Source organism: Oncorhynchus mykiss, chromosome 10 (genome assembly GCF_013265735.2).
Source record: "Oncorhynchus mykiss isolate Arlee chromosome 10, USDA_OmykA_1.1, whole genome shotgun sequence".
Taxonomy (NCBI): domain Eukaryota; kingdom Metazoa; phylum Chordata; class Actinopteri; order Salmoniformes; family Salmonidae; genus Oncorhynchus; species Oncorhynchus mykiss.
This window is the reverse complement of record NC_048574.1, coordinates 29,603,993-29,631,534: the sequence shown is the minus strand read 5'-3', so window position 1 is coordinate 29,631,534 and position 27,542 is coordinate 29,603,993. Positions and strand designations below refer to the sequence as shown.

General features: G+C 43.1%; 1 long non-coding RNA gene across 1 annotated transcript in view; it reads right to left on the bottom strand.

Moving 5' to 3' along the window:
• Positions 1–2,034: 2,034 nt before the first annotated feature.
• LOC118966731 overlaps positions 2,035–27,542 on the bottom strand; it is a 43,049-nt gene continuing 17,541 nt past the window's right edge. Inside the window, exon 3 of the long non-coding RNA XR_005053611.1 lies at positions 2,035–3,025. This is a non-coding gene — a long non-coding RNA (uncharacterized LOC118966731). The remainder of the gene's footprint in view (positions 3,026–27,542) is intronic.

Genomic DNA, 27,542 nt, shown 5'->3' with positions numbered 1-27,542 from the left:
TCTGTACTTCTCCACAACTTTGTCCCTGACCTGTTTGGAGAGCACCTTGGTTTTCATGGTGCCGCTTGCTTGGTGGTGCCCCTTGCTTAGTGGTGTTGCAGACTCTGGGGCCTTTCAGAACAGGTGTATATATACTGAGATTATGTGACAGATTATGTGACACTTAGATTGCACACAGGTGGACATTATTTAACTAATTATGTGACTTCTGAAGGTAATTGGTTGCACCAGATCTTATTTAGGGGCTCCATAGCAAAGGGGGTGAAAACATACACACGCACCACTTTTCCTTGTTACATTTTTTTCAGAATTTTTTGAAACAAGTTATTTTTTTCATTTCACTTCACCAATTTAGACTATTTTGTGTCCATTACATGACTTCCACATAAAAATCTATATAAATTACAGGTTATAATGCAAAGAAATTGGAAAAACGCCAAGGGGGATGAATACTTTTGCAATGCACTGTATATAGTAAGCTTTACCCCTCTTCCGCCTCTTTCTCATATCTTTAATGTCTTTTCAATACTGTCTGCTAGCCTTTACACTGCCATAGAATTGCAAGGGGGAGTAGAGGCTTCAAGAGGAGAAGGCAATAGGACATCCATTTTACACCAGAGTAGAATGTTGTTCTTTGGCTAAAGTTCAGCGTTCAACACCATAGTGCCCTCCAAGCTCATCACTAAACTAAGGAACCTGGAATTAAACATCTCCCTCTGCAACTGGATCCTGGACTTCCTGACGGGCCACCCTAAGGTGGTGAAGGTAGTTAACAACACCCGCCACGCTGACTCTCAACACTGGGGCCCCTCAGGGGTGTGTGCTTAGTCCCTTCCTGTAGTCCCTGTTCACCCATGACTGCGTGGCCGCGCATGACTCCAACACCATCATTAAGTTTGCCTATGACATGATGGTGGTAGGCCTGATCACCGACGACGATGAAACAGCCTACAGGGAGGAGGTCAGAGACCTAGTGTGATGCCAGGGCAACAACCTCTCCCTCAATATCAAAAATAATAAGGAGATGATCGTGGACTACAGGAAATGGAGCGCCAAGCACGCACCCATTCACATCGACAGGGCTGTAGTGGAGCAGGTCAAGAACTTCAAGTTCCTTGGTGTCTAAGGACCTATCATGGTCCAAACACACCAACATAGTCGTGAAGAGGGCACGACAACACCTCTTCCCCCTGAGGAAGCTGAAGAAAAAGATTTGGCATGGGCCCTCAGATCCTAAAAAAGTTATACAGCTGCACCATTGAGAGCATCTATAGCAACTGCTTGGCATCCGACTGCAATGTGCTACAGGGGGTAGGGCGCATGGCCCAGTACATCACTGGGGCTGAGCTCCCTGCCATCCAGGCCTTAAACATATTCAAAGACTCCAACCATCTCTTCTCTGTGCTAGCACATGGCAAGCGTTACTGGAGCACCAAGTCTAGGTCCAAAAGGCTCCTGAACAGCATTTACCCCCAAGCCATATGACTGCTGAACAATGAATCAAATGGCCACCTGGACTATTTGCATTGCACCCATTGTTTTGCACTGACATTCTTGTACTGACCCTATGCACACTCACTAGATTCTACCCATACACCAACACATACTACACTGACACTCCAACACACACATACACATGCACACACACACACTACATACACTCTCACATACTGTCCATACATGCATATTGACATCACACACACACTCAATCAATCATAAAAATAGTTTCACACTCTTCACATACGCTGCTGCTACTCTGTTTATTATCTATCCTGATTCCCTAGTCACTTTTACCCCTACCTACAGTACTGTACATATTACCTCAAATACCTCACACCCCTGTGCATTGACTCGGTACGGGTACTCCTTGTATATAGCCTCATTATTGTTATTTTATTGTGTTACTATTTCCTTTTTTTTTCTTTTATTTGCTATTTTTTAATTCTTTCTAACACTGCATTGTTGGGAAAAGGTTTGTAAGTAAGCATTTCACAGCAAAGTCTACACCATTTTATTCAGTGTATGTGACAAATACAATTTTATTATATTTGATCATCAAAGAGATTAGACGAACCAAAACAAGGTTCTTGAAAGGATGCAACTAAAACGTCTGAAGGAGCCTCTGGAAAAAGAAAGAACCCCAATTTAGTTTATTGGGAGCTCTCATACACAGTATGTGGTAAACATCGTAGAAGGTTCATGTCTGTTCGACTAATGGAATATCGAGAACAAGAAATGCCTCAAGAGTTGCTTCTCAGTGCTCAAAATAGACTGACACAACAATACTAACTATCACAAATAACTGTGGACATATCAATGTTTAGTAATGAGAGATGTCTATTGTCAGCATGATATAAGTCAGCACAATCTCCATCCCATCTACAGTATTCACCCATGCCAGACCCCCTCTATGACTAGATACTGTACATCATTAGGGCCAAGCTTTTCCCTTTCATACTCAGGAAAACCTCCTGTCCCTACACATCACACATGCATCCAAAATGTGTTGGTATTTGTTCCCCCCAGATAAGACATTCAGAAGAGAGGTTGGTTGAGCTCCAGTCAGTACTCTCAGTCAGTGGCCTACATAGGTCCCAGCCCGGAGGAGAATGTTCCCTCTCCACATCTGGCCTGCTCATAATCTCCCAGTTTATTACGGGAAGCAACAGATAGCCAGCAGGGGGAAGTTAACAGAGATACTAGAGACATGCTCCACTTTCTCATATTTCTCAGTGCATTTTGTGTCACTTGGCTTGGTGTAGTTAAAGGATATTCCCAACGCATTGGATTGCATTGGGAGCGGTTTAGGATTCTGTAGGTGTTTCTATTTTAGTGGAGGAGAGCATTGATGTGACCCTGAGGGAAGGTTGCTAGTATTGCTGCCAGTGATCCTGTCAAACCCGTGTCCACCCAGTGGTTGATGATGAAGAGAGACCCTGGTACATCCGTGCCCTGTAGCTCCACAGCACTCTTCTGCAGCTAGCTCCTCTCTACATGGACCAATGTAGAGATGCCATGTCCTCCACTGGGGAGGAGAGAGGGAGAGAGAGAGAGAAAGGGAGAGAGAGTGAGAAGAGAGAGAGAAAAGAGAGAGAGAGAGAAGAGAGAGAGATAGATTGACATTTAGCCAATATTATAAATCCAGTGGTGTGTATTCATAAATGCAAAGGGAAGCCAGGCTTCCCCCCAAAATGTACCTACAAATAGAATAGAATAAAAACATAAAATAATCTATGTTTCGTCTCTCTGTTTCATAATTTTCCTTCAATTCACAAGAGGCTGAATGTATCTCACCGGAGAAAGCAAACAAACAGCGCCCCTCTGTCTCTGTATGTGTAGCCCATCTATCTGATGCTGTCTGGTCAAAAAAGAGTATGACATTGTTGCTGTCCATAGCATTGAATGCAAGTGAAGCCAGTGAGCATTTGGCCTCACTTGATAAAAAGTATAAAATAATAGCCCATCAACATTGAGCTAAACTGAGTGAGCTCAACCGTGAATGGTCCTGGAGCACCAAAAAAAAGTGTCAAAGGAAGCCAGTTTGGATTTGGCTTCACACCAATCACATCACATTGAGAGCAAAACGTCATTGACAGAAAAAACTTGAATTGTTGCATCTCGTTGTGTTGTTGTTGTCTTCCCGTGGCCAGCTAGCTAGCTAAAATGGTCCCTTTCCTAAATTAGCCATGGATGGAGATAGGGATTTCGACTTTGGTTTTACTTAATCCGACCTACTGGCCAATGATTGTAATGACGATTCTGATCCAACCATAAATTCATACATTGTGCCCCTGGCCTGAGTGGATTGATATATTCAATATGTAGCTAGATCTAGGTAGGCTAATGTAAACTAGCTGAAAAGAGTGTACTGTATGACAGAGTCATAGACCGTTTAGGCAACATGAAAGAGAAGAGGATGGCATTGGCACTTCTCTACAAGTAGGGCGAGTCAACATGTTTTTTCCTACTCGCACGCACACACACACACACACACACAAATGCTTGACCATGCTATAGGCCATGTAGCTGTTTGTTACATGCAATATGCTTTGTGGACTTCACCGGACAGAGGTTGCTCTCTGGTTTTCTGATGAAACAAAGGTGTGGTTGAATTTATTCTGCCACTGTGTCTTCTTATTGTATCAGCCTTAGGCCTCTGTTTCACGGTGGCAAGGCATATAAACTAACAGGTTATGGAGCAAACAACGCAATTATCACAACAATTTTATTTTAAACAATTTTTTCACAAAATTTTATTTTGGCTTGGCTTCCCCAGTGACTTTACCCATGCACCACTACTGTATAATAGATGATGGTGGAAATTAACAAGCATACATAATTATTTATCCTCATCCTTATAACCTAGAGCTTTAGAGAGGGAGGGAGAGACAGAGAGGGAGAGAGAGAGGGAGGGAGAGCATTGATGCACATCCTGTACCGCATTCACTGTGAAGCACCGTCTGTACGTAAGGGAAAGGGATGGCAGTGGCAAAAGGTGCATACAGGCATGCACTGTGAAGCACCGTCTGTACGTAAAGGAAAGGGACGGCAGTGGTTAAAGGTGCATACAGGCATGCAGTGTGAAGCACCGTCTGTACGTAAGGGAAAGGGACGGCAGTGGTTAAAGGTGCATACAGGCATGCAGTGTGAAGCACCGTCTGTACGTAAGGGAAAGGGACGGCAGTGGTTAAAGGTGCATACAGGCATGCAGTGTGAAGCACCGTCTGTACGTAAGGGAAAGGGACGGCAGTGGTTAAAGGTGCATACAGGCATGCAGTGTGAATGCTGACGATAGGTTGCACTGGCTGGCAGCAGAAGGGGATAAACAACACCAGAGCAAACAAGTAAACATTCTGCTGCAGTTTACAGAGACAGAATCAATGACAATAAGATCAAAGAAATACATGTATTACTAATAATTAATAAATAAAGAGTTTATTATCAATATATGTGCTCTTAATGTGAATACAGTAGCCTAGTGGTTAGAGTGTTGGGCCAGTAACCGAAAGAATGCTGGCTCAAATCCCCGAGCGGACAAGGTAAAAATCTGTAGTTCTGCCCCTGAACAAGGCAGTTAACCCACTGTTCCCTAGTAGGCCGTCATTGTAAATAATAATTTGTTCTTAACTGACTTGCCTACTTAAATAAAAAAAATTGATAGGTAAGATAAAAAAAAATACAGTGATAGGCTACATATGATCAATGGCATGAAAGGAACTAAACTTTTAGACTAAATTTCAAACTATACTGAATATCTCAAGGCGCTGTAAGTCTGAAGTGTGTGTGTCTTTCCATTGAGAGGCAGCCAGGTAGTGTTGTGTTGTTTACTGTAAGACAGACAAGCAATGAGAGGGTAAAGTGGTCTGGAAGTGGAGGCTGTTCGGTGTTGGCCCTCTACCCTTCCTGCCGCTGATTTCCCCCTGGATGCTTATGGTGGGCGGTGGTTGGGAAAAGCAAGGAACTTCTACAGACCACGCAAAGCCAAGTAATAAGAAATCAATCTATGCAAATGCTATCTCCATCCACTACAGTGCTTACAGTCGAGTAGTTTAAGACCCTGATTTGTCTGGATGAGCTGCTCAATACCGACAGTGAGGTAAAACACAAGGTAGTGGTGTTTTTGGCATTAACAAACTTACTTTATCTAGCACGTAGAGCCAACGCAAAATTCATATTTTCCCTCACACAGTTTCACAATTGTCAAGCTTAATTGATCACTACAATCTTAGAAGAACGCAAATCTCGACGCAGATCTGAAATTACCTTCCCAGCTTGTCTGGGACAAGGAAAAGTACAGAGAACGATTGCCCAGGTGAGCCTTCCCTGACCCCCACAGCCCTGCTGCTGCCCAGTGGAGAGCAGAGACTCTATCTCTATGGCCTAACTAAGATTACACATTCCCTCCAACACCACTACATCCTTCCGAACTCCTCTTTGTCTATTCCCAGGCTCCTACAAGCTGTCAATGTTAATCAAATCGGCAGGGAGAAAATTAAAGTGTCTGTGTGAGCAGGGCCTATGTGTGTGATGACCTACATCACCTAGAACCACTGTTGCTCGGACTGGGGACGACCTGACCAAGAAGGATGAAGAGGAAGATGAAAACATTGCCCTGAGATATTGAGGGGGACAGGAGAAAGAGAGAGAAAGAGGGGGAAAGAAAGAGCAAGAGATTGATAGAGAGGGCAGGAGAGAGAGAGGGAAACCCATACACAGAGAATTCAAGAGAATACATTTGGTATTGTATGTGAGAGAGAGAGACAAGAGATTGAGGAAAGAGTGGGAGAGGGAGGACAAAAAAATCTAGGACAAGAATGATGAAGTGAAAGGTTATTGTGAGCATCAGGTGAAAGAGGGAGGGAGAGAAAAGTGAGAGACAGAGGCAGAGAAAGAAAGATGGGGAGTGTTTCAGCTGAGGAAAACAGATAAACAGTCCATGACCTTTTCAAGAATTCCATCTGTAAGAGCATCATGAGCTGTCTCTCAGCTGGTATGCTTTGTGCCACTGTCACCTGTATGTTTCCCATTTCAATTCTCTCTCCCATTCTGCAGAGACCTCAACCTGTGTTTGCTGCCTTCCCGAGTATTTCTACCATATTACATCAGTCACGGTCAATAATGACTTATTCCCTGTAAGACAGGAATATTTTGTTTTACAATGGTGAGACTGATGTCCAACCAAAATACTATATGTGATTAGCTGAATATATGATGTCTACGATGTACTTCATAATAAAAAAACTACTTTTTTGTAAATAGCACTAAACACATGACATGAATACAATCACAATTTTCTCACACTGATAATGACAATCCACAGCCCTGCATGGGTAAGAAAATACAGTGTTGTCCTTTAAATCTACCACATACTATGCCTTCGGAAAGTATTCAAACCCCTGCACTTTTCCCACATGTTGTTATATCAGCCTTATTAAAAAATGTTTGAAATTAAAATGTTATTTTACCTCATCAATCTCCACACAATACACACTGACAAAGCAAAAATGTGCAAATTTGTTCCTAAGTAAAACCTAAATAAAACCCAAAATATCACATTTACATAAGTATTCAGACCCTTTACTCAGTACTTTGTTGAAGCACCTTTGGCAGCAATTCTTCTTGGGTATGATGCTACAAGTCTTCTTGGGTATGACACTACAAGCTTGGCACACCTTTATTTGGGGAGTTTCTCCCATTCTTCTCTGCAGATCCTCTCAAGCTCTATCAGGTTGGATGCGGAGCGTTGCTGCACAGCTATTTTTAGGTTTCTACAGGATCACATCCGGGCTCTGGCTGGGCCACTCAAGGACATTCAGAGGCTTGTCCCGAAGCCACTCTTGCGTTGTCTTGTCTGTGGGCTTAGGGTCATTGTCCTGTTTGAAGTTGAACCGTCGCCCCAGTCTGAGGTCCTGAGTGCTCTGGAGCAGGTTTTCATCAAGGATCTCTCTGTACTTTGCTCCATTTATCTTTGCCTTGATCCTGACTAGTCTCCCTGTCCATGCCTCTGAAAAGTACCCCCACAGCATGATGCTGCCACCACCAAGCTTCACCGTAGGGATGGTGCCAGGTGTCCTCCAGACGTGATGCTTAGCATTCAGGCCAAAGAGTTGAATCTTGGTTTCATCAGACCAGAGAATCTTGTTTCTCATGGTCTGAGAGTATTTAAGGTGCCTTTTGGCAAACTCCAAGCGGACTGTCGTACCTTTTTAATGTTTTTTATTTAACCTTTATTTACCTAGGTAAGTCAGTTAAGAACAAATTCTTATTTACAATGATGGCCTACCCCGGCAAAACCCTCCCCTAACCCGGACAACGCTGGGTCAATTGTGCGCCTCCTTATGGGACTCCCGATCACTGCCCCCCCACATATACACACTGCTGACACGGTCTATTATCTCTCCTGTTGCCTAGTCACTTTACCCCTACCTATATGTAAATAGCTACCTCAATTACCTCGTACCACTGGACATCGACTCTTGTACTTTTATTTTTACTTGTTATTGTTATTCGTTATTCACTGTGTATTTATTCCTCGTGTCACTATTTATTTCACAGTTAGTCTACACCTTCTTTTTTACGAAGCATGTGACAATTACAATTTTATTTTATTTGACTCGTAAACCAAACCCAGAAGTTTTCTGAGAAGAACATCCTCAGACCACGGGATGGTTTGAGGATGTGGTCTCTGTTCCACAACATGAAAACATGATCTTGTAAGCCTTTTTCGGATTTCCCTGTGCTGTACCCTGGCTGAAGAGCAGATAAGTTCGTCTCTCTGTGTTGAATGTGAGAGATAGTAAGCTTCACACACCTGTTACTCTGCCAAACAGATGTGCTCATGACAGTCTCACCTTTCCATAGAGGGGTCATAAACGGTTTTATAGGCCAAACCATTCGAACGCTACAGATGATTTTGTGAGAAGACCGATTTTTAGGATGTCTCATGATCTGACTAACACTGCTCTAGTTCTGCCACCTTCACCGCAGATGTGGAAGAGTGACATGGGTTGAGACACATCCAACTGAAAAAAAACGATATCTCTAGCTTAAACTGACACGGACATCGACCTTAGTTAAAGGAGATGTTTTCACTACTTGCATACTATTCCATAATATGGGGCTTGTGAAAGGGGTATTTTTCTACACATGAGAGGATCCTGACAAGAAAATCGTCACAAAATTGTTTGTTTCACTCTATGTCATCCAGCTTTACGGCAGTCGTTTGAACTCTCCGTCCCAGACATCCTAATTTCGAAGAGATCTTCTCACAAAACCAACTGTCCAGACCGAACCTTTAGAGCTACAAACTAACCTGTCAGCAATATCGAAAGGGGAGACTGTCACAAACACAAAGGTGTTGGTTGTTTTGTTCTACAACGCACAGAAGCTTCAGGGGAGTAGTCTGCAGGTAACCTAGCACTGGGATGTAAAACTGGGGGTAACACTTTACTTGACACCCAGTGTCATAACACTGTAGCGACCCGCACAGACAGCTGTGTGTTATGTGTTAGGCTAGTGGGTGGTTGTGTTGTACTTACCAGTACCCAGTGTTCGCGGGGTCCGACATGCCAATCAACCTGCTATCTGCCAATCACAGGAATGCCTGGAATGTTCTGATGCCTGGCATCCTGGCGGTTGGCGGAGTGGCGTGGAGGGGGGTTGGGCAGGGGGATGGAGCATTGAAAGTTAAGACCAGGTTTAGCCTTTCTTCTCTCTCTTACGTCTGGGCTTCACAAGAGAAGGTCACGATTACCTTGTGGGTTATCTATCATTTATTTGGCGTGGGCTACGGCCAAACAGTAGCCTGTGTAAAATTGGTTTAATAAACCGTCAATTTGTAAACTCAATCCTCTGTCTGGACAATTGTTCCTTTATGAACTAGTCAGGTCATTACAACACGTTAAGTGATAAAGCCGTGTTCATCTAATAGCACAACCAAATGACCTGGATTGCAGTTGAGATTAGGCTACATTAAAAGTACATGTAAGTGATAATGCCCGAGAAGCCGGTGTTTGGAGGATATTTGTCTTCGGCCAGGAAACCATGCCAATATATCCTCCGAACACCGACTTTGAAGGCGTTATCCCTTTTCTACAATGGGCTACCAACATATTCAAATAATGATTGATATATTTTCATTAAAAACGTTATTTGGATTCATTTATTCATACTATTTCATCCTTCCACAAGATATAGTCCCGACACAAATCTAGGGTTGCTACACAAGCCGGCTAGTGATTCGTTCTATCGGTTCGGTTGCCAGAGACGCGTCCCAGTCGTTAGGTCTCTTTCTAGTTCCATATCTACAGTATGGACGCAACCCAGTAATTTACAGTCACGTCAAACAGTGCAGCCAGAATAACAACAAAGTAGCTACATTTGCATTTGTTTAAGCTGTTTTCGAGTGACATTTATTTGGATACATCCATAACAATGAGCTAATGATGCGCGATTTCGCCTGGCACAGAAAATGTGCTCTCTTGTCAGGACACTGTTGTTCAGAGGGACTAGCGAAAAATCACTTCAAACTGAAGCTAGAAAGACTGCAAACTAGCTTCATTTCACTTTGTTTTACCTGTTTTCTATTGAGATTTAGTTGAAGATATTTATAAAAATGATTTCAACTCATGATTTCAACTGGCTGAGAAAAGCTACCTGCCTGTCTGTCTCATTCCGACTCCCGACACAATCATGCGACAGCTGGAGATCTGAATTGAATATTGAAACAATGTTGCAAATGTCGGAGAGGCAGACTGCGAGGTTTATACAAATATCCACTGTTGAAAACTAAATGTTAGTCTAAAAGAAATGTGAGATAATGTCTAGATGATTTTATAGTGGAGATCAAGTTTATAATTTGCCTGACCGGGTTGATAAAACAGGAGATTGCGCAGCCAGATGGAACAAGTAAATAGAAATTTTAACGTCATAGATTTAGCGGGTGGTAACTTGTAGAATGGACACCGGCTGGAATGTGCTTTTAACCAATCAGCATTCAGGATTAGACCCATCCGATGTATAATATGTTATAATAGCTAACATAACTTGTCATAACCTATCATAATATGGTCATAGCACTGTCATGACCCATATATTTACACCTGTTGTGACATATATTGCGTTATTTTTTGGCTGGTCATGACACCCACATTTATTCAAAATATGTTTTTTCCCAGCTAAGGTTCCTTTCGTTTGAAAGTTAGTTTCTTAAATCTTTTGTTGTTGTTGTAATGAATTATTTTCATAATATTTTAAATAACTTGAAGAAAATATATTTTATGACACTGTCATGAAGCATTATGACCATCCTGTGTCACTTTACTTGGACTACCACGTACAGTACATGCCCTTATATCAGTCATCAGTCAAAAAGAGGGTGTCTTGTCCTGCTCCTGAAATCTGCTCCAGCATTCATCACAGGCATCAGCAACAGAGCATTGAGGTAGGTGCATGCCTGACATCAATGTATGCACAATTACAATGATAATTTAATATGGTCAATGCCTTTTGTGTTAGGTTTTGTGTGTATTGACACTCTTATGTAGCGGATGCCTGGTTATTCTTTAAAAGTGCCTTCTTCACCATCTTAAATAAGCATGCCCCATTCAAAAAAAATTGAACCAGGAACAGATATAGCCTTGGTTCACTCCAGACCTGACTGCCCTTGACCAGCACAAAAACATCCTGTGGCATACTGCATTAGCATCAAATAGCCCCCGTGATATGCAATTTTAGGAACCAATATACACAAGCAGTTAGGAAAGCTAAGGCTAGTCTTTTCAAACAGAAATGTGCATCCTATAGCACAAACTCAAAAAAGATCTGTGACACTGTAAAGTCCATGGATAATAAGAGCCCCTCCTCCCAGCTGCCCACTGCACTGAGGCTAGGAAATACTGTCACCACCGATAAATCCACGATAATTGAGAATTTCAATAAGCATTTTTTTACGGCTTGCCATGCTTTCCACCTTGCTACCCCTACCCCGGGTCAACTTCCCTGCACCCCCCACAGCAACTCGCCCAAGCCTCCCCCATTTCTCCTTCACCCAAATCGAGATAGCTGATGTTCTTAAAGAGCTGCAACATCTGGAACCCTACAAATCAGCCGGGCTAGACAATCTGGACCCTCTCTTTCTACAATTATCTGCCGAACTTGTTGCAACCCCTATTATTAGCCTGTTCAACCTCTCATTCGTATCGTTTGAGATCCCCAAAGATTGGAAAGCTGCTGCAGTCATCCCCCTCTTCTAAGGGGGAGACACTCTAGACCCAAACTGCTTCAGACCTAAATCTATCCTACCCTGCCTTTCTAAGGTCTTCGAAAGCCAAGTTAACAAACAGATCACCGACCATTTCGAATTCCACCGTACCTTCTCCGCTATGCAGTCTGGCTTCCGAGCTGGTCATGGGTGCACCTCAGCCACGCTCAAGGTCCTAAACGATATCATAACTGCCATCGATAAGAGACAATACTGTGCAGCCGTATTCATCGACCTGGCCAAGGCTTTCGACTCTGTCAATCACCGCATTCTAATCGGCAGACTCAACAGTCTTGGTTTCTCAAATGACTGCCCTGCCTGGTTCACCAACTACTTCTCAGATAGTGTTCAGTGTGTCAAATCAGAGGACCTGTTGTCCGGACCTCTGGCAGTCTCTATGGGGGTGCCACAGGCTTCAATTCCCAGGCCGACTCTCTTCTCTGTATACATCAATGATGTCACTCTTGCTGCTGGGGATTCTCTGATCCACCTCTATGCAGACGACACCATTCTGTATACTTCTGGCCCTTCTTTGGACACTGTGCTAACTAACCTCCAGACGTGCTTCAATGCCATACAACTCTCCTTCCGTGGCCTCCAACTGCTCTTAAATGCAAGTAAAACTAAATGCATGCTCTTCAACCGATCGCTGCCCGCACCTGCCCGCCCGTCCAGCATCACTACCCTGGACGGTTCTGACCTAGAATATGTGGACAACTACACATATCTAGGTGTCTGGTTAGACTGTAAACTCTCCTTCCAGACCCACATTAAGCATCTCCAATCTAAAATTACATCTAGAATCTGCTTCCTATTTCGCAACAAATTATCCTTCACTCATGCTGCCAAACATATCCTCGTAAAACTGACTATCCTACCGATCCTCGACTTTGGCAATGTCATTTACAAAATAGCCTCCAACACTCTACTCATCAAATTGGATACAGTCTATCACAGTGCCATCCGTTTTGTTACCAAAGCCCCATATACTACCCACCACTGCGACCTGTACGCTCTCGTTGGCTGGCCCTCGCGTCATACTTGTCGCCAAACCCACTGGCTCCAGGTCATCTACAAGTCTTTGCTAGGTAAAGCCCCGCCTTGTCTCAGTTCACTGGTCACCATAGCAGCACCCATCGCAGCACGTGCTCCAGCAGGTATATTTCGCTGGGCACCCCCAAAGCCAATTCCTACTTTGGCCACCTTTCCTTCCAGTTCTCTGCTGCCAATGACTGGAACGAACTGCAAAAATCTCTGAAGCTGGAGACTCTTATTTCCCTCACTAACTTCCTGCACCATCTGTCAGAGCAGCTCACAGATCATTGCACCTGTACATAGCCCATCTGTAAATAGACTCATCCCCATACTGTATTTATACATTACTTTTGCTCCTTTTGCTCCTTTGCTCTTTTGCACCCCAGTATCTCTATATGACATATTATAACAGGTTATGACAAGTTATGATAGCTGTTATGACATATTATGACATGGTTATGACCATGTCATAACGTGTTATGATGCTGGGTGTCAAGTAAAGTGTTAACAAAATAGCAGAAGGTGTATAGGGGCACAGATTATCCATTATATTGACCAGATACTCCCAGTTTGCGTATGAATGTCAATGAGAGAGTGTTCGAATTTGGTTGACAAAAAAATGTAATGTCTTAGTTGATAGAATTCTAAGTTTCGCAGTGTTTAGGTTGTTACGAGTGTACTGATAAGTAGGACACATGACATCCCGGCAAAAAAATAATAAAAACACTTCATATCGGAGTTGTGCTTGTTGTTCACACCCGTATCTGCCCTCTCATTGGCAAGAGTCCCACCTGATCTTGCCTCCTCCCAGGCTAACTGCCTTCCATTTTTTAAGACATTTATTTTCATTGTTAGATCGGCCACTTCAGTATCTGCTCAAAATAATGGTTAATCGGGGGCACTGCATAACTCGTGAGGGACAACATGTTTAGTGTTGCCTTGTACTTTTGTTTGTTTTTTATACCTACATGGGTCCTAAAATAAAACATTCTAAATGGCTAAATGGTCAATTTGATGATGTAAGGGATTTCCTCCTCTTCTTCCGAAGAGGAGAGGCGAGAAGGATCGGAGGACCAATATGCAGGGTGGTTAAAGTTCATAGTTCTTTAATCAGAGAAACTATACATGAACAGAATACAAAACAAGAATCGTGAAAACCCGAAAACAGTCCCGTGTGGCACAAACACTGACACAGGAGACAACCACCCACAAAATACCCAAAGAATATGGCTGCCTAAATATGGTTCCCAATCAGAGACAACGATAAACACCTGCCTCTGATTGAGAACCACTCCAGGCAACCATAGATTTACCTAGAACACTAAACTGAACACAACCCCATAAATCTAATAAACCCCTAGACAAGATGAAACACAATAAATCACCCATGTCACACCCTGGCCTAACCAAAATAATAATGAAAACACAGATAACTAAGGCCAGGGCGTGACAGATGACCATCTTAAAACAATTCCATATTTTAGATTAGTAGATATTGTGATCTAAGGGCTTAAATTTACAGGGAGGAACAAATGCAACATATTTATACAAGGTTTGTCTATTTTGAAATTTGGTTACCATGATGACATAATCCTGTGATAGAAATGTCACCCCGAAAACAACATGGACTCCTGGCCAGAGCCTGTGTTCCTCAGAAGGACTGTGGTGCCCCACTGGGGTATTGTCACTCACAGATTCCACTGAGCAATGTGAATAGGTTCTATTACATGGAGCCAGCCAGGGAAAAGCAGGGAGAGCGCTACTCTCCCCTCTGGAATTTGTCAACTGAAATTAATCAGATAAATCTTTCCCTCCATGTATCTCTGATTCATTCTATTACACAATTCACAGCAAAGGCTTTTTCAGTCGCAAACATGTTTTTTTATTCCCCAGACTGCACAATGATTGGTTGTGTTGGCCGCAGTGAAATATACAAAAAACATAACAGTAACAGTTCCTAAGAAAAATAGCTGCCTCAGCCTTGAAGGCTCCCTTTGTTGGTTGTTTTTCAGACAAGGCACTTGAGCAGGCAGGAGCAGTCAACCATTGCCTTTCCCCATAATGACAGTTCCAATATGCCCCCTCCTCACTGTTATTTTACTTGTCACATGTTTACTTTTGCATATAATTTACATTTCTTGTACAGTATATGGGTGATTGCTCAGTGTAAAGGCCTCAGCAAGTCAGTCGCTGCTCTCTACGGGCTCCTGTTCTGTTGCACTCCACAGTAGCTTTCTTGTCTTCTGCTGTTGACGTGATTCTTTTTTTTATAATAAAAATAAATCGGAAGTATTTTACACGTAGATTCAACATCACAATAAGTTGACAAATGGATGAAACAATGTTGTTTCAACCAGTTTGTGCCCAGTGGGGAGAGTAGCTCTCTCCATGCTTTTCCCTGGCTAGCTACATGTAATAGAACCTATTCATATTGCTCAGTGGAATCTGTGAGTGACAATACCCCAGTGAGGCACCACAGTCCTTCTGAGGAACACAGGCTCTGGCCAGGAGTTCATGACCCAGAATAATCCCTTTAGCCACATGAATGAGTAAAGTTGGACTTTTAAGCCCCCACCCCGTTAGAATCTTGATCAAACTAAACACATCAAAGTCAAAGTGCCAAACAAATTTCCATATGCTCCTGTGAGGGGGAAGTCGAAGGAGAGGCATGGATAAGCCCACAGCTGCAGTTGTGAAACTGTATTTGGGACTTTGCTGGAATTCATCAGATACATCTCTCTCTCTCTGTTTCTCTGATTCATGTTATTACTGTGACATTCGTCGTCAGAATGAGACCAAGGTGCAGCGTGGTAGGCCTACATTCTTCTTTAATATAAATGTACACCAATAAACAATACAACGACCGACCAGCTTCGTTGTGCAAACTACATGCACTCAAAACAAAGACAAGATCCCACAACATAGGTGGGAAAAATGGCTACCTAAGTATGATTCCCAATCAGAGACAACGATAGACAGCTGCCTCTGATTGGGAACCACACTCGGCCAAACACAAAGAAATACAACACATAGAATGCCCACCCAAATCACACCCTGACAAAACCAAATAGAAACATAAAAAGGCTCTCTAAGGTCAGGGCGTGATAATTACAAACCACAGTGTGTCCTGCAGGCTTTTGACTGTTTTTGTTTTAACAACACCCTGAAAAATAGATCCAATGTAATTGCAGAATTTTTGTTTAATCTTTCACCAATTGTTTTCATGAAGATACAATGCTTTTATGATCTCCAGTAAATATATACTATTAATTGAGATGAAATGAGTAATGAAAGAAGTCATGATATCAGCCTTCAAGTTATCAATAACTGTAGAGTCTGCAGAATTTACAGCAAAGGCTTTTTAAATCGCAGACATGTTTTCCCCCCAGACTGCACAATGATTTGTTGTGTTGGCCACAGTGGAATATACAAAAAGCATAACAGTAACAGGTCATAAGAAAAACAGCTGCCTCAGCCTTGAAGGCTCCTTTTGTTGGTTGGTTTTTCAGACAAGGGACTTGAGATAGCAGGAGAAGTCAACCATCGCCTTTCCACATAATGACATTTCCAGTGTGCCCCCTCCTCGCTGTTATCTTACTTGTCATATGTTCACTTTTGCATATGATTTACATTTCTTGTATGTGGATGATTGCTCAGTGTAAAGGCCTCAGCAAGTCAGTCGCGGCTCTCTACGGGCCCCTATTCTGTTTCATCCACACTAGCTTTCTTGTCTTCCGGTGTTGAAGTGATTCATTTTTTTTACTTGTTTTTCCACTGCCAGGCAATTAAATCACAATATTAATTCAAACAGCCAGACAGTGTAACTGAAGTAAAAATATTATCCTCTTATAAGCACCAGATAATGAAGCAAACTGTTTCTCTCTGAAAAACAACAATGCCTGGCTTAATAAAAATATAATGCATTGTGCTTAGATCAACAAGAGCTCCGGTCTGACACAGTCTGACTTCAGTATTCAATGTTTGTCCAGAGGGGGATAAACATCAAGTTGTGACTGTTAAGTTTAGGCAGTCATTCTGATTGGTCAAGTTAAGGGTAAAGGTTTGGGATAGGGTTCAAACAGAAACAACTTGACAGTTAAGTTTAGGTATTAATTCAAACTGGTTAAGTTAAGGGTTAAGGTTTGGGATATGGGTCAAAACCCTAACATGTAAACAAGTGCCTAGCACTGGAATTGAATTTACAATCCTCAGAGCTGGAGCTTGTGGCTTATGCCCATCGACTATCTCCACCCACAACACCCTAGCAAGCCGCGAGCCAATGGTAATAGTGCTCACCGTTGCCCCTAGTGGCCAGTATTGAAGGCTTTCCCAACGTCCTGGGGACCTGGACGAACGTCAAATACTGCATTGGATCTGGTGTGACCTGGCTGCATTAGATTATGCCTTGATGGCGTATAACAAAGGTGAAGTCAAAAGAACAAAAGTATTTTGACGGCTCTTGTCAATGATTTAGAAAGTCAAATTACAGGCATTAAATCTGACTCATCATAACTTTGGCTCATAATTATGTCCTCTTTTCCTCACCAACCGTCGGGGAACAACAGTCGCTCTTCTTTCTGATAATTTTCCAATAGCAATCTCTGGTCGGGAGCCAAAGTCCGTCAAGCTCTGTATCAATGTGGTGCTAATCACTTCATCAAAGCCAAAAAGCATTCAACACTGCCTGAAGTGTAGTTCAACAGTATCTGATCAATTCTTGACAAAAGGTGACGACCCAGGCTAAGGAGGAGGTGTAAGACAAAAGGATTTTTAACAGCTACACTCATCGAATAGATGAAGGGCACGCTTTTTCATTGACTGAGAACTCCCGAAGATGTCATTATGAAGCTCAAGCTGGAGATCTGAGAGTATTAATTAAGATTCCATCAGGACAAAGAAGACGTATTGGGAGGTCGAGGGGAGGTGAAATTATGTTTCTCAAGGTGAAGGAATACTGAATTCATAAAATTCCTCAGTAACAAACTTTTCAAACTCGTACTGTAGGCCTAGTTCTCCAATGGTGACGGTTTAAAAGACATGGAGATATCTCAAGGTCAATAGACCCCAAAGCTTGTTTTACCACTTATAGCAATCCAAGTTCTACAGTACCAGTCAAAAGTTTGAACACACCTACTCATCCAAGGGTTTTTATTGATTTGTACTATTTTCTACATTGTAGAATAATAGCGAAGACATCAAAACTATGAAATAACACATATGGAATCATGTAGTAACCACAAAAGTGTTCAACAAATCAAAATATATTTTATATTTGAGATACTTCAAAGTAGCCACCCTTTGCCTTGATGACAGCTTTGCACACTCTTGGCATTCTCTTAACCAGCTTCATGAGGTGGTCACCTGGAATGCATTTCTATTAACAGGTGTGCCTTGTTAAAAGTTAATTTGTGGAATTTCTTTCCTTCTTAATGCGTTTGAGCCAATCAGTTGTGTTGTGACATGGTAGGGGTGCTATACAGAAGATAGCCTATTTGGTAAAAGACCAAGTCCATATTATGGCAAGAACAGCTCAAATAAGCAAAGAGAAATGACAGTCCATCAGTACTTTAGGACGAGAAGGTCAGTCAATCCGGAGAATTTCAAGAACTTTGAAAGTTTCTTCAAGTGCAGTTGCATAAACCATCAAGCACTATGATGAAACTGGCTCTCACGAGGACCTCCACAGGAAAGGAAGACCCAGAGTTACCTTTGCAGAGGATAAGTTCATTAGAGTTACCAGCCTCAGAAATTGCAGCCCAAATAAATGCTTCACAGAGTTAGGGTTAGGGTTAGATCAGGCCTTCATGGTCGAATTGCTGCAAAGAAACCACTACTAAAGGACACCAAAAATAAGAAAAGACTTGCTACCTCCAGGCTGTGTAAGGGCTATTTGACCAATAAGGAGAGCAATGGAGTGCTGCATCAGATGACCTGGTCTCCACATTCACCCTACCTCAACCCAATTGAGATGATTTGGGATGATTTGGACCGCAGAGCGAAGGAAAAGCAGCCAACACGTGCTCAGCATATGTGGGAACTCCTTCAAGACTGTTGGAAAAGCATTCTTCATGAAGCTGGTTGAGAGAATGCCAAGAGTGTGCAAAGCTGCCATCAGGGCAAATGGTGGCTACATTGAAGAATCTCAAATATAAAATATATTTTGATTTGTTTATCACTTATTTGGTAACTACATGATTCCATATGTGTTATTTCATAGTTTTGATGTATTCACTATTATTCTACAATGTTAAAAATAGTACAAATAAAGAAAAACCCTTGAATGATTAGGTGTGTTCAAACTTTTGACTGGTACTGTATATCGACAGTAATGACAGGGAGATGTCACCTCCCCTGCTTAATGCTAGTGTGCTTGACAGAAGAAGCACTTTAACAGTGAATAGACATTTATAGCAGGTGTGAGTGACTGGGTGTATGTCGTCAACATAATGAGTTGGCGTTCGTAGAGGGAGCACCCAGAGCATCAGGAGCAGCAGGTCTGATTCCTAGATTGTGGATTAATCAGAACTAAATGTGCTGAGCCACACCCGGCCACGACCCCTGCCACTGACCCCCTCCGAGCCTAATGAGGTCACTTCTGTTGGCCCGCTGGAGGCGCCTGGCGTGGGATAGGCTACCTTTATCCTCCACGCTGCGTCCTGTGACATCTCCATAATAGATGGCTTCCAGACGATGGCAGGAAATGAACTAATCCACCAGGACCCAGGCGGGCAAGCAGCAGGCAACCTTGACTTGCCTGCAACACAGGAGAGAGAGGAGCGGCAGGCCGTACGCCTGTCTCATTGTCTCACTGTCTGCACAGCGCAGTTTGGTACCGGTGAATGATTATTAATGTACAATACGGGTGCCATAATAATATTATTGTGATGGATAGCAGGGAAAGGGTAGATTTATGCTGTTGTGTGCTGGCGGAATTAATGGCAAATTGTCAATCAGGCAGTCTGTGCTGATGTCACTGCTATTGGTTGGCAGGGTTTATCAAAATTGTTAAAGCGAGACAATTGTCCTTCTGCCTCAGGGCATAATGGAGATTTGAACGAGGATGGGTAGGATTAGACGTAGGATTCTCTTGTCCTTCGCTTGTAAACAACTTTACATGTAATGACGTTGGCCATCCATGTGTAAAAATGGCCAAAATATGTCAACTGCAAGTTACAGCTAAAAGATGCATACTGAGACCAAGCAACCACCAGATTTCAACATTCACAGTGACAATAGTCAATCATTGCTATAAGTGTAAAACATTTCTAGATATTGTATGTATTTCCCCCTCTTTTACTATGAAGTGACTGGCTTGGCCAATCTAAATTGATGTGCAATTCTACATGGGCAGTTAATTCATGGCCAGATGGCCGGGTTGGGTAGGTTTCTTTCTAAATGTAATCCTTGCAGTTACTTATCCAAAATTGTAATCAGTAAGGTAATCTGATTAGTTTCCATTACTTTTGGATTACTTTCCCCTTAAGAGGCATTTGTGAACCCAACTGTGGTTAGTGACGACTATGATTTCCCATAGCTTTGTAGCCAATTCAGTTGTAGAAATTCCATTACCGATTTTCAGAATTTTGCATTTTAGTCACTTAATAATTTATTAACAAAATTTATATCAGTAAACACACTATCACTAATTGATAGGTCTACCTTTACTTGTTACTTCTGTGAACTTTAATTATCCTTCCAGAAATGAGAAAATATCTTAAATATGTGGGTTTTTGGTAACGGAATTACAAGGCAATGTTTCTTAAACTTACAGAAGGCAGAAAAACTTCTCCAAAACGAAATATAAGTGTTGATAAAAGTTGTCAGTGGTCTTCAAAATGATTGTGTTTTGATGTATTTCTAATATATATATATATATATATATATATATATATATATATATATATATATATATATATATATACCCCTTTTTCTCCCCAATTTCATGGTATCCAATTAGTAGTTACAGTCTTGTCCCATCGCTGCAACTCCTGTACGGACTCGGGAGAGGCGAAGGTCGAGAGCCCCCAAAACACAACCCAGCCAAGCCGCCCAATTAACCCAGACGTACTAATGTGTCTGAGTAAACACTGTACACCTGTGACCATGTCAGCATGCATTGTGCCCGCCACAGGAGTTGCTAATGTACAATGGGACAAGAACATCAATGCCATCCAGACCGTCCCCCAACCCGGATGATGCTGGGCCAATTGTGCGCCGCCCCAAGGGTCTCCTATGTCGCGGCCGGCTATGACAGAGCCTGGACTCGAACCAAGATCTCTAGTGCCCTAGACCACTGAACCGTTTGGGAGGCCCTTATTTCTAATACCTTTAAGACGTTTTCAAGTAGATGTTTTCTAAGGCCCCTTTTCCATCTGTCGGAACAGAAATCAAAGCCTTTGCTTATTCCTAGTTTGCAGGCTGGAAAGAACTGAAATATAGATTTTTTTGCTTTCATTTGACACTAAATTTGACATGCTCCATGAATTTCACATGTTGTTGGGTCCTATTTTTGCTAGTAACATAACTGATTACATTTATGTTTTTTTAAATCAGATTGCTTGTAATCAGTTACGCCCCAACCCTGACAGATGGTAACACCTTTCATTTGACCTAAAGTAACACTAAAGTAATTTACTGTAATAAGGGATTTTTTAGTATGACTGGGATTTACACTCAAACATGGTATATTTTGCCTAATAACCAACCCAGCTAAAACCCAGGTGTTGCTCATTAAAGATCCATCTAATTGCTCATGGCTTTCACAAAGTAAACATTTACATTATGCTACAATTAATAACATGCAAAGTTGGGCTGGATGAAATGCCCAAAATATATCATTTAAGGCATCTCTTATTTAATGGTTTGTAACGGCAGTGAAGCAAAAATAATCACTTCAGTGCACCACTGCTGGGGGACAACTCTCCCACTCACTCATTCACACTCATTCATTGGGGTGGCCAAGATCGAGTCCCCTGGCTGACAAGGTAAAAATCTGTTGTTCTGCCCCTGAACAAGGCAGTTAGCCCACTGTTCCTAGGCTGTCATTGAAAATAAGAATTTGTTCTATACTGACTTGCTTAAATAAAGATAAAAAAAACACATGTCTTGTTGCTGAGTGAACTCTTATTTGTTCATGGTGTTCCTCAGACATGAAGTTGTAGTTTAAGATTGTAACTCTCTACAGGTGAATAAAACTACAGATGCATTTGAGGTCTATGTTTTCCAGGGATTTTGCCTATCCCACTATATTGGTAGAATGCTAAACAGCCAGTTAAAAACAAGAATGTTATAACTTTACCATCGAGAGCCTGTAGCTGTTGTAATAGATGGCTTCTACCACAGCGTATTAGCCCCCTCCTTTAATTGGAGTGGAAGTGGTTGTGGGAAACACATCAAACGTGGTTGTGTGTGTGTGTTTGTGTGTGTGTGCACACATGTGGAGGAAGGCCTATTTAGAGATGCACTGAGCCCACAGGAACACAACACTGTACAGGTGGAGCACCTCAGGAGGCTCCCCCCTCACACAGGCAGCCTTTGAAGATGCTTTTGGAGTAAAGTCTGAATAGGTATTACCAATGGGAATGTATGTACACAGTGCAGGCATGAATACTCATACTGAAACACTGCTGCATACACAGAAAGTGTGATTTGCAATACAAATTGATGTCCAGTCAGATGTATGCATCCAGTACATGTATTGAGGCACAGTGACGTGCACAAAAGCAGGATAATCCTAGATTTTGTCCTTGAATGAAAGATGAAAGTTTTACACGCTTCAGTTCATACTCTGTGTCCCCTCTCCCTCTCCTCTCTCCCTTCTTCCTCTGGTGACAGATACGGACAGATGGTGGCGATCCAGAGCGCTCTGCTTTTCCATTTCATCCCAGGTGAATCCGTGGGTTAATAAGCGGTGGCGAATCGATAATCCAATCGAAGGTGGTCAAGTAAAACAAGATCTGCTCCAGTTGGGATGCAGCTGAGGTGATTGAATGTGACATGTTTTATTACCAGCCTTTATTACCACTGCTTCGGAGCTCAGGACGAATTAGGGGCTCTCGCCCTGGACCCCTTTGGGACAGACACTATCTGTAATGCTGATGAGCTGGCATTGACCTGCATCCCTAATCAGGGGCCCATCCTGGTGCTCTCTGGCCCTCAGGTCGCCAACCTTTTAACGGAGGAGGCCCAGTCCAGGAAGCAAAGCCTCAGGCTCAGCCATGTCAGAGAAAATGGTGCTGGAGGAAGGAGAGAGGGGAGATGCGAGAGGAGAGAGGAGCTAAGGTTATCTCTCTGGCACAGAAACACCTGAAAGTAATACAACTTTTTCTCATGACAATGTACCTTCCACATTATACTTCTCTCATAACTGAATAACAGAATTGTCATGCAACTCTGGTTTCCCTTGAAGCACTGTAAGAAAAAACAGAAGATCAATATCAGAGTTTATAGTAAAGGTATGATTATTCTACAGATCAAGTCTCTGAAATGGGAGTGTTATTGCTCCAAAACATTTTTTGGTATCTTCCTCATTTAATAGAGCTATAATCTCTTCATAAGGAAATATTACAAATACCTCCCTGTACCTCTACAATAATACTCTGAACTGATAAGAGACAATGTTTAAAAGAACATTACTCAATAATCAGACTAAGTGCTTAGCATTGCTCCATTACTCAATTTCTCTGATGTTAAGAATACCAAAATCGAAAAATCTCATTAAAATAGGCCACCACCTGCATATTGGTGATGAATAGCACAAACCAGGGCTTATTTTATTACCCATAATGATGTTGTGCTTTTGCCAGGGGTAAGAGACTCAGGCAGGCACACAAATGAGAGAAGAAACCAGAGAAACTTCCTGGGAAAGCACCGTCTGCACTTCAGTCTGCCACGTGCCTGCTGCATCTGCTCTCCCACACTCCGGTGTGGTGCTGAGAGGGGCTGAGAGGGACTTGGCAAACAGTGGCATCTGTTGGGTTTCAGGCAGAAAAAGCGCTTTGGGTCCCCTGCTTTCGTGTGCTATGTTCCCTGATGTTTGGAGAAGCAAGGTGAGCTGTGTTTAATTAATGAGAAAGAAAGGCGATCAAGTTGTTGTGGGCTTTTTCTCACCACGTACAACAGCAGGGGTTTCCTGTCCAGGCTGCATCTTGAGGAAGGCAAACACAGTGACGGGAACTGAAGCTGAAGCTACAGAAGCCTTGTGTTTCTGTCATCTCTGGAGTCTTTCTCTCTCTTTTTCTCTGCATAATCCTGCCTGCTCTTCATGTACCATGTGTCACTTAAACCTCTTTGTTATGTCTGGTTGATTTGAAAGTGTTTATGAAAATCTTTCTGCCTGCCTTTCATCCTCAATTGTCAGGTGTGGGAGTGCTGCATGTAGTACCTGTACTTTACAGACATATGGCTTTGATGAGAATGTAAACAACAACAAATTAGCCATATGTCCATTCAACAGGTGCTGTTGACGTATTGGGAGGCTGTAATGTTATCAAACTGGTCACACACTGGTTTAATCAATGTTGTTTCCAAGTACTTTCCATGAAAGTGTTTGTCTTTGATCTTAGGCTGTGTTATTTGGGGGGATGGGACGTGTGTCCTGCCAGTGTCTCCTGCTGATGGGTAATTAGGTTCTGGAGGGGGGTTGGACAGTCCCACACTGTGCTCTGCTCAAACACTCTGTGACAGTTCCTCATATCTGGACCTTTTCTGGCCCTTTTAAAACCTATGTCCTCACTAAGCAGTGCCAAGGCATGCAAGGTTTACCACAACCTTCCTTCTCTCTAGTTTGTTTGCTCTCTCTTTCTCATGTTTCTCTTGATTAACTCTTCCTGCCATCTTTGTTCTCTCTGCCTCTCGGTTTCTCTCTGTTTTTTTCTCTCTTTATCTCTTACCCACTCTCTCCCTCACTGAGCTAAAATCATGGGCTGCTCCTTGCCAATAAGGCTCTATCATCGTGTCCCCAGCCATTCCACAGTGACAGACCAACCTGACCGCAAGGCGCTACAGAAGGTAGTCTGTACGGCCCAGTACATCACTGATGCACCAAGTCTGGAACCAACAGGACCCTGAACAGTTTCTTTGTTGTTGTTTTTTATTTTAAATGTTTTTTACACCTTTTTCGTGGTATCCAATTGGTAGTTACATTCTTGTCCCATCACTGCAACTCACGCACGGACTCGGGAGAGGCGAAGGTCAAGAGCCGTGCGTCCTCTGAAACACAACCCAACCAAGCTGCACTGCTTCTTGACACACTGCCTGCTTAACCTGGAAGCCAGCCGCACTAATGTGATGGAGGAAACACCATACACCTGACGACCGTGTCAAAGTACATTGTGCCTTAGACAACTGAGCCACCCGAGAGGCCCCCCGAACAGCGTCTACCCCCAATTCATAAGCCTGCTAAATAATTTGTTAAATAGTTAACCAAATACCTACCAGGACTATCTGCATTGACCCTTTATGCACTAAATGTTTTGACTCGTCACATACACTGCTGCTACTGTTTACTATCTGTCACTTTATTCTTAGTTATACTCTATGTACATACAGTATCTACTTCAATTACCTCGTACCCCTGCACAACAACTCGGTACTGGTACCCCTGTATATAGCAAAGTTATTGTTACTCATTGTGTATCTATTTTTACTTTTATTATTACGTGTTATACTTTTTAAATGTTTTTCTATTTTCTTTCTCTCTATATTGTTGGAAGGGCCAATAAGTAAGCATTTCACTGTTAGTCCACACCTATTGTCTGTGAGGCATGTAATTAGTACAATTGTATTTGATTTGATTTGAAAGACAGACAGAGACAGACATGACAATACATGAAGCCTGGGCTGAAGTGACAAACAGGCCTGGCTATGCCACATGTATGAGGTAGGGGGATGATGGGAGAGAGGGGACCGCACATGGCTGCCAAGCCACTGACATTTTCCTGTCAACCACAGCCTTCTCTGGATTCATCAAATAAAATTTCTGTGCATCACTGTCCCCTGACTCATTCCTGCTACAACTTTCTCTTGAGTTTTGTCTTGCCATCCACATTTTGGAGCTTGGAGGAGAATCCTATCCAGTGAGTGTTGGGACATAATTGATGTGGACTCTTATTTTGACTGGCGTGTACCCAACATGCGTGAGGTGAAATGCACTGACACAATCTTCTCCCTACAAAGATTTTGTTGTTTGTACATAACAGTTAAAGCACTTCAACTGTGTATATATATATGCAACCTGCAACCTGCGTTCAGAATGACTGTCAAGGTTAGGAAAATTGCTAAACCCTTTAACCTGCCTAAATGATTACCATCCCATAGCACTCACATTAGTAGCCATGAAGTGCTTTGAAAGGCTGGTCATGGCTCACATCAACAGCATCCTCCCGGACACCCTAGACTCACTCCAATTCGCATACCGCCCCAACGTGCCTCCTCCACGCACCAGGCCTCCTGTGGCAGCCCCACGCACCAGGCTGTCTCTCTGCCTCTTCCCTCCAGATTCTCCCGTCTGTCCTGAGCTGCCAGAACCGCCCGTCTATCCTGAGCTCCTAGAGCCGCCTGTCTGTCCTGAGCTGCCAGAGCCGCCCGTCAGTCACGAGCTGCCAGAGTCGCCCGTCAGTCAGGAGCTGCCAGAGCCGCCCTTCAGTCAGGAGCTGCCAGAGCCGCCCGTCAGTCAGGAGCTGCCAGAGCAGCCCGTCAGTCAGGAGCTGCCAGAGCCGCCCGTCAGTCAGGAGCTGCCAGAGCCGCCCGTCAGTCAGGAGCTGCCAGAGCCGCCCGTCAGTCAGGAGCTGCCAGAGCCGCCCGTCAGTCAGGAGCTGCCAGAGCCGCCCGTCAGTCAGGAGCTGCCAGAGCCGCCTGTCACTCAGGAGCTGCCTGAGCCGCCCGTCACTCAGGAGCTGCCGCCCTTCACCGGAGTCGTTTTTCACTCCGGCGCTGCCGTAGTCTCCCATCTATTTGGGGCCCGCTGTTAGGGTCCCCAGTACGAGGTCGGCGGCGAGGGTCGCCGCTCCCAAGGCGCCACTTAAGTGGGCCAAGACTATGGTGGAGTGGGGTCCACGTCCCGCGCCAGAGCTGCCATCGCGGACAGACGCCCACCCAGACCCTCCCCTATAGGTTCAGGTTTTTTGCGGCCGGAGTCCCCACCTTTGGGGGGCGGGGGGGGGGGGGGGTAGTACTGTCACATTCTGACCTTAGTTCCTTTATTATGTCTTTGTGTTAGTTTGGTCAGGGCATGAGTTGGGATGGGTAGTCTATGTTCTTTTTTCTATGTTGTATTTCTGTGTTTGGCCTGGTATGGTTCTCAACTAGAGGCAGCTGTCAATCTTTTTCTCTGATTAAGAATCATACTTAGGTAGCCGGTTTTCCCCATTTTGGGTGTGGGTGATTGTTTTCTGTGTCTGTGTTTTCCACACAGAACTGTTTCGTTCGTTCTCCTTGTTATATTGTTTTTGTGTTCAGTGTTATTAAATATCTACATGGACACGTACCATGCTGCATATTGGTCCTCTTCTCCTTCACCAGACGAAAACCGTTACAGTGAGAGAGTTAAATCATCACCACTTTCAAAATGTTTATTTTAACACCAGTTCAGTGGGACTCATATGTTCACTGAAAATATAATACACTTTCAGATTTCATTTGTACACTATTGATTTCGCTGTGTTGATAAATTATAAATGTTTGAACAAAAGGTAGAAATGTTTACCTGCTTCAATGTCACTAAGGGTATTTTCACATATACAATAGT